We start from the raw sequence: 7,201 nt of genomic DNA, 5'->3' as shown, positions 1-7,201 counted from the left end.
GAGGCCCGGGGGTTGGGGACCGCTGCATTAGTCCATGAATTCATGTGTATATGCTCCTAGGTCTCTATAAGAAAATAGTTGTGACTGTAACAGATGTACGACACTCATTCAGTGCTCAGGTCGCGTCACATTAACCAAAAGGATTTCATGTGTGAGAGGCGCTTTTTTTATTACTGTATAAGTGCTTTTACATTTTCTGTGTTCAGGATATTCTTTCAGAAACATAGGTTGCCTTTGCTGAACCAAAAGCTTATTGCCTTACAAGTCACAATGTATATTACGTCTGATAAATGATTTAAAACTGTGGATTAATCCACGTTGCCTGGCGGGTGCAATGGACGGCTCAGTCATGACGTTTTGGAAAAATGAGTGCCAAGAATTGACCTTTGGAGGCTTCTTCTGGTCTAAAATATGTTGCGTGTTTAGTTATTTCCATGCACTCTGTGCTTCCATCTCTGTGTGAACAACATGAAGTGAAGGCTCAAGGGGCCGGAGCATTAAGCCGAGGGAAGTCTGCTGCTAACATGTGTCCACGCTGATCGCTTTTGGAGTGCATGCTGTCATTTCAGTAACTACTCATTTTCCTTTTCTTTGTCCTCTTCCTACGCCACCTCATCAGTCTGCCAGCAGCACATTTAGAAGTGACACTCATTAGAAATCACAGTCAGAGAAGTGGCATTGCTTCAAATGTTTTGAAAGAATAAAGATGCCTTAGTAGAAAAGAGCAATTTGGATGTACAGTTACTGTCACGAACTGCCGGGGCAGACCATGTGTAGTGAGGAGAGGACCCAAGAGCAGACAGAGGCAAGGAGACAAAACTGGACCTAACAAAAGGCGAGCCTGTATTTAGGGCTGAAAACTCATGGAAAAAAAACAAGTAACTGAGGGAAAACTATGACTTATTAGGACTTGACTGGGAAACCGTGACAAGGGGTAGGGGAGATAACAAAGACAACACAACACTGAACACAGCAAGACTGAGGACTAAATACACACATGAGGTGATCAGGGAAAGTGGAGACACATGAGGACACAGCTGACTAGAATGAAACATAATGACGTCTTGATGCATTCTCAATCATCCAGGAAAGTAAATCTCCAAAAGTTGATTCTGTTCATCTGGACGTAGCTTTTTGTGGGAGAAATGTTTCTGTAAATGTACTGTTTATAAGATTTGGGAAATCTGCAGTCAGCTGAGACTGAAGAAGTCACTCGGATGAGTGACGAAACGTTTCTCCCACAAAACGCTACGTCCAGATGAACAGAATCAACCTTTGGAGAAACATAATGACAACATAGGGGAGAGTAAAACTAAATGCAGTGAACAAAGAACACCAGACTCTTTCAAAATAAAACAGGAAACACAGAGACATATACATGAAACGAACTTGACAACAAGAGCCACACAGACATGACACATGACAGGTGGGCGCACGAACCAGGGAGACTGAGTACAGGGGGAGGTGACAAAAGGAATTTAAGAAACAAAGGACTAAACAGCAACCTGGAAATTAACTAGATGAGCCAAACTGAAACTAGAGCAGCAATGAATACAAAATGATCCATTAAAAACCCACATACTGGGTCACACGACCCAGTACCATGACAGTTTTAGCACATTTGAAGGCTTAAAGATTGTAAAAGGATTTTTTTAATGAAAATACTACAAAAAAATCTAAAACAATGGCCTCATGAAATGCACATGCATAAACCCATTAAAAGAGTTGAAGGTCAGGGAATGACGGGGGAGGGGAGATGATTTGGGAGCTCTGAGGACGATCGATGGCAGTGCATTGTTTTCCTCTGTTTCAGTCAGCGTCAGGCAGGATGCAGGCGAGTGGTCAACCCAAACAGCATTATCTGTGTGTATACACAACAAATCTGTGCAGGACCTTTAGCCCAAACACTAGATAAATCCAAACATCCTTCCCAAGAACTTCAATGCAGTTGAAAGAGCGAGAGGAGGGGAGTATAGTGTAAGTGCTACTGCAGACTAATTTTTTTATCAGGACATTTGAAATGTGGCTGTGCACACAGCAGTTAATCACAGGCATAAGGTAAGGGTGTGCAATTGCACTGAAGAGGTGGACTCGGAGAAGATGGAAATTAAAGACCAGTGAGGTCACTTGAGATTTCACACATCTGAAGTAAAGAAGGCAAGATGTCCTAGCCTCCTATAAGCACCCTTCATTTCAGTCTGCAGGAGCAGAGAATGAGTATCCAAGCAGAAGATATTTTACAGAAATATACAGTTATATGTAATATTCATTGGTCTCAGTGTTTTCGAACGTATACAGATGAGTTTTCATCCATTATCCTCCTCTTATCCAATTCAGGGTGGCAGGGGGCCTGAAGCGTATCCCAGCTCCCATAAGGCGAAGGGCGCCAAGTCACCAATCTATCGCAGAGCAAAGTGTGAGACACACAACCACTTATGCAAACATTCATACTTTTGCATTTTAGAACACCAATTAACCTAACCCCATTTTCATTATTCCGGACCGTAAAAGGAAGCTAGAGCACCCAGAGAGACTCTGGGAGAACAGGCAAACACCACACACATTGGGTTTGAACCCAGGACCTTCTGTGGGGCGACAGTGGGACCAACTGACCACTGTACCACCACACAGATGATAGGCTTGGCTTCTGTCTTGTTTTTGAAGCTCCTCCAGCAGTATGCACTCCAACTACTCAGACAACCGCTTCCTGGCAATCGTGTTGTATTTTATTGAGCATTAAGACTACAAGCTGAAAAAGGCTGATTCATAAAATCATGTGTAAATAGAAAAGCATCTCTTCTGTTCTGCTCATCTGTACGTTAAGCACATTCACATTCCAAAAAAACGCACAAAAAATGGCCAAGAGTACAACACTGACCATGCTACTTTAAGATGCATTTAAGGCCTTTATCTTTAAGTAGAATCACGCATTATTTGAAAGAGCAAACATGTTTCCCTTAGAACAAAAGAACCCAGACACCACATTCAAAGATGCTCTCCATGTCATTTCTAAAAGTGACTTATCCAGCTACATGGTTTAGCAGACGTCCAAGACATCAGCAGCTCTTTCATTTATCTCTCCGCACACATGAATGTAATGAAGCAGTCATAACACTCTTGCAGGCTTTTTGAATTTAAGAGTCGATATTCTCTTAAACTTTTAATGTGGTTTGTGAGACTCAGAGAAAAGCATCAACGGTAAACCATCACTGTTAGCAAGATTTAAGCAACTGACAGTAGCTTTTTATGGATTTAAATGGTGTATGCTGTAGACCAGCGGTCCCCAATCCCCGGGCCACAGACCAGTGCCGGTCCATGATTCGTTTGGTACCGGGCCACGAGAGTTGAGGCTCGAGTCTGAAATTTATGGTTTTTATCAGTTTTAAAAATGTTTTTAACATTTTTATCATCAACTTGGTTTCCCTGGGTCTTTTCCCATGTGTTATAAATAATACTTCTTTTTGGCGGTAGTGGTGCTGGTTTTATTTTGTTGGACATAAACCAGTCCGTGGCGCTAAAAGGTTGGGGACCGCTGCTGTAGACAGTTATAAGCAGAAGAGGTTAAAAATAGAGAGGTATTTTAACTGATAGGCACTATTCTCCAACAAGTTAATTATAGTTAGGATTTCATCAACAACCCTGTTGGTTAAGATGAGTTAAGATAAGATACCTTTATTAGTCCCACAAGGGGAAATTTCATGGATAGCTACTCTCTAATAGAGCTTCTAAAAGTGAAAAGGAAGACACATTTGTTTTAGATAAATGACTTACAAAGCAACAGGCTGGGTAGCAGAAAAAGACAGCTTTGCATCAAATGCCAAAGTTTCAAGTAAAGCATTTTATGAACCAGAATATTTCCAGGTTCAACTCAGAGGAAAGGACATTTAAAGATGGCGCCAGCACGAGTGAGAAGACGGTCCAAGCTTGTTGAGCGTTAAAATTTAAAAAGAACATTAAAATGAAGATAAAAGATAAACACGTGTGTCGCCAGCATGAGGTCGTCGACATTCGACCCTCAGACTGGAGAATCTGCGTCATGCCTCCAGACACCATCGCTCGTTTGGCAGGAGAGCAACACTCAGCCTCACAAACAGAAACTTGTTTATCTTGTCGTTTACTGTTGGCCATCAGCTGTATGTTTCCACTCCTGCTTCCTGTTCCCAACAACTAGATAAAAGGGATTTAAGGCTGAACCGTGTCCAAAAACAGCCTGCAGCTACTGAAATCTTTTATGATGTGAAGGCAACACCAGGGCAAGAAATGTCTCTCCATCTGTTTTCATGATGCTTTGTCAGAGCTGTGAGTTGAAACTGTGGTGACTTTTTTAAAATGAACGTTTTAGCATAGTGCAGCTGCTTTTGTCAGCTCACATAAACCAATCTGACTTAGTAAAAGCACATTTTTGATCATGCTGGGTGACGGGTTTGCACTCACCTAAATGTTGGAGTTTCAGTGTGTGTGGTCTCGTGAAGGCTCGCAGGCTGTGTTTCACTGTGTATTGTTTATCTTCACATTAAAATCTGAAGAGCTTTGAGAAGAGCTAAAAACTGCTGCACAACAGGAAACCAGACTCTTCTGAAGGCCTAATAAATCGTTCAGTTGGCATCGGAAAGTGGATTCTCCAAAGCGTGCAGTTCCTAAATCCCAGGACTGTCAGAATCGCAGCTGTTTAGAAGCAGCAGGATGATGAAGCCATAAAAATGCGCTAACAAAATCACAGCGACGCTGCAGAAAAAATCTGCCTTATTATAAGACAAGAGGATGGCGTTATATGCTTTTGTGACACATCTATATTTGTCGCAGCCACAAAAAAATCCATCAGATGCTGAGACTGCTAAACTGTTACCAGCAGAAATATATAGAAATCCATAATGTATAAAACTTACTTCTTATCCCATTGTTTACAGAAAAGTAACTCAAAATCAGCATAAACCGATTTGATTCCTTTAGCCTGAGTTTGATGCCTGTGATCGAAGCTGATTAAAAGAACATTTCTGTTTATGAGCCATGAAAAACAAAAGCTGAAAATATAAGCCCCAATGTGGAAGTTCTCTCACCCCGATAAAATGAAAACAAGTGTTATCACTGAAACATTAGACAACTTTTCCTCACTGAAACCAACTTTTTGTCCGCTTAAAATAAAAAAGATAAGATGAGCTGGTAACACCAGAACTCTCTCAGTTTGAAACCTTTGAGTCTGCATCAGGTCTCTGTGTTAAAAAGAGCTGCAAGAGGAACTGACTTCACAAAGCTGGAAAAGGATGCAGGAACACTGGTGACCATCTAAATATAGGCTGAACATAGGAGGTATAGAGTGAGCCAACAATCAGGTGTAGCAGTGTCTGTCCTTCAGTGCACAAACTAGCTGTGAAAACAGGCAGACAGGAGCGCGGCACAAGAGTTAAGACGATAATGAAGGACATCCATGGATGGCGTCCAAGCAGATAACCTTTGACACTACGTGGTTCAGTTTTCCTAAAGAAAACAAAAAGAAGGCTGCAAACGATAGTGGAGGAAACTTTTTTTTCCACCAGAGGAGATCAGGATACATTCGTGTTGCTGTGGACCAGAGAATGATCCATCTGGAACAAAGGCTCTATGTACTCCAACAGACCAAGATATTATTGACTAAATTAAACATTTGTTGTTTAATTTGAATTTTTTTCTTTATACTTACAGACTTATTAAATGTGACTCTTGAATCACCACCATCGTAATCCTCACATACTTACACATCTAAACACTCACACAGTTCTGACAAAGGAGGGAAAATGGGAAAAGTCTTGTCTTATCTTTGCTTCAGTGTTATTTCTTATCTGTTCTCACCCTATCACAGCCCTGAATTGGATGGATGGATAGATGCTCATCTGTGTCTGTTGTTTCATAATTTAAAAAAGAAACAAAAATGAAAAAGTTGTGCTGAATAAGATAGAGACTGTGAGAGCGGATCACCACATATTGAAGGTGCCCTCATCACACTGGGAGAGCTTATGTTTTATCACAGGCGTCCAGGAACAACAGCTGCTTCCAGGTCACTAAAGGGCGTAGGGTTGCCATCTATATAGAAGTACTTTGGTTGGTGTCCACATATTGCTATGAAGAGACCCATCCACCCACACATACGCACATATATAATAAGTCGATATTTATAAAAATGACAGCTGCAGATGTGGCTGAGAAGAAATGTCCATGTCACCATTGTGTCTTTGTTACCAGCACCAGACCTAGGCGAATCTGGACCGGCAGCAAGCGGCTCACAGGCTAGAGAGCACTGTGTAGCCAAGTATGAACACACTGTGGATTAATAGAGAGGAAACCGAAGTTAGCGTCTTGCTCAGGCCGGAGCTCATTTATTTCTACAACGTATACACAAATACAAGGCAGCACGGTGGCACTTCCTCCCACCGTCCAAAGACATGCAGCTTGTGGGGATAGGTTAATTGGATAATCCAAATTAGGTGTGAATGTGAGTGTGAATGGTTGTCTGTCCCTGTGTGTTGGCCTGCGACAGACTGGCAAAACAGTTGTTTAATTTAGGAGCCAATGCAGTCCACAATAAAATCATGCAGTTGGAAATGAGTGTAATAGAAGTGTAATAGATTCATTTTCAATTACAGGCATGTACTCATTTGTTATTAAATAAATAAATAAATCCAGATAGCATTCATTTTGAAAAAGGCCGTTGTGTTTTTCTGCACATAGTGCGTTGCCACACTTTTTTTCCCCACACAGGGACTAATCCTCTTTGAAGGTCCCGTTTTAGTGAAATATTAAAAACATTTAATTATTAATCCTGCAACCTGTCATCCTCTCTTTAGTTCAAAAGACATTCAAATAAATCCCGTTCCTAATAGACAATGCCAGATATGAAACTGACACATAGCTTTTGTATCTTCCTTTGCACTGTAAATCATCAGTGACAGGTTAATGAATGCCCCAGTGTCTCTCCACGTGCAGTCACACTGATTGAACTTCAACACGTACACAAAAGTTGTAGAAATGCCCTGAATTTTCTTTGCTGCAGTTTCATTTGAGATAGCTTGGAGGGACAGATTCACCTTCCACTGCTTCGCCCTGCGTGACACCCGACTGCGTGACACCCGATTGTATTTCGTCTTTCTGGTGCTGATGGCGGAGACACGGCAGAGACTTGGCAGCTGTGCAGACTGATTCCCTGATGGGTGAAGGAGGGACATATGGC

The sequence above is a fragment of the Haplochromis burtoni genome, unplaced genomic scaffold (assembly GCF_018398535.1).
Source record: "Haplochromis burtoni strain Fernald_Lab_line unplaced genomic scaffold, NCSU_Asbu1 Contig_460, whole genome shotgun sequence".
NCBI lineage: Eukaryota > Metazoa > Chordata > Actinopteri > Cichliformes > Cichlidae > Haplochromis > Haplochromis burtoni.
This window is presented reverse-complemented; position numbering follows the sequence as displayed.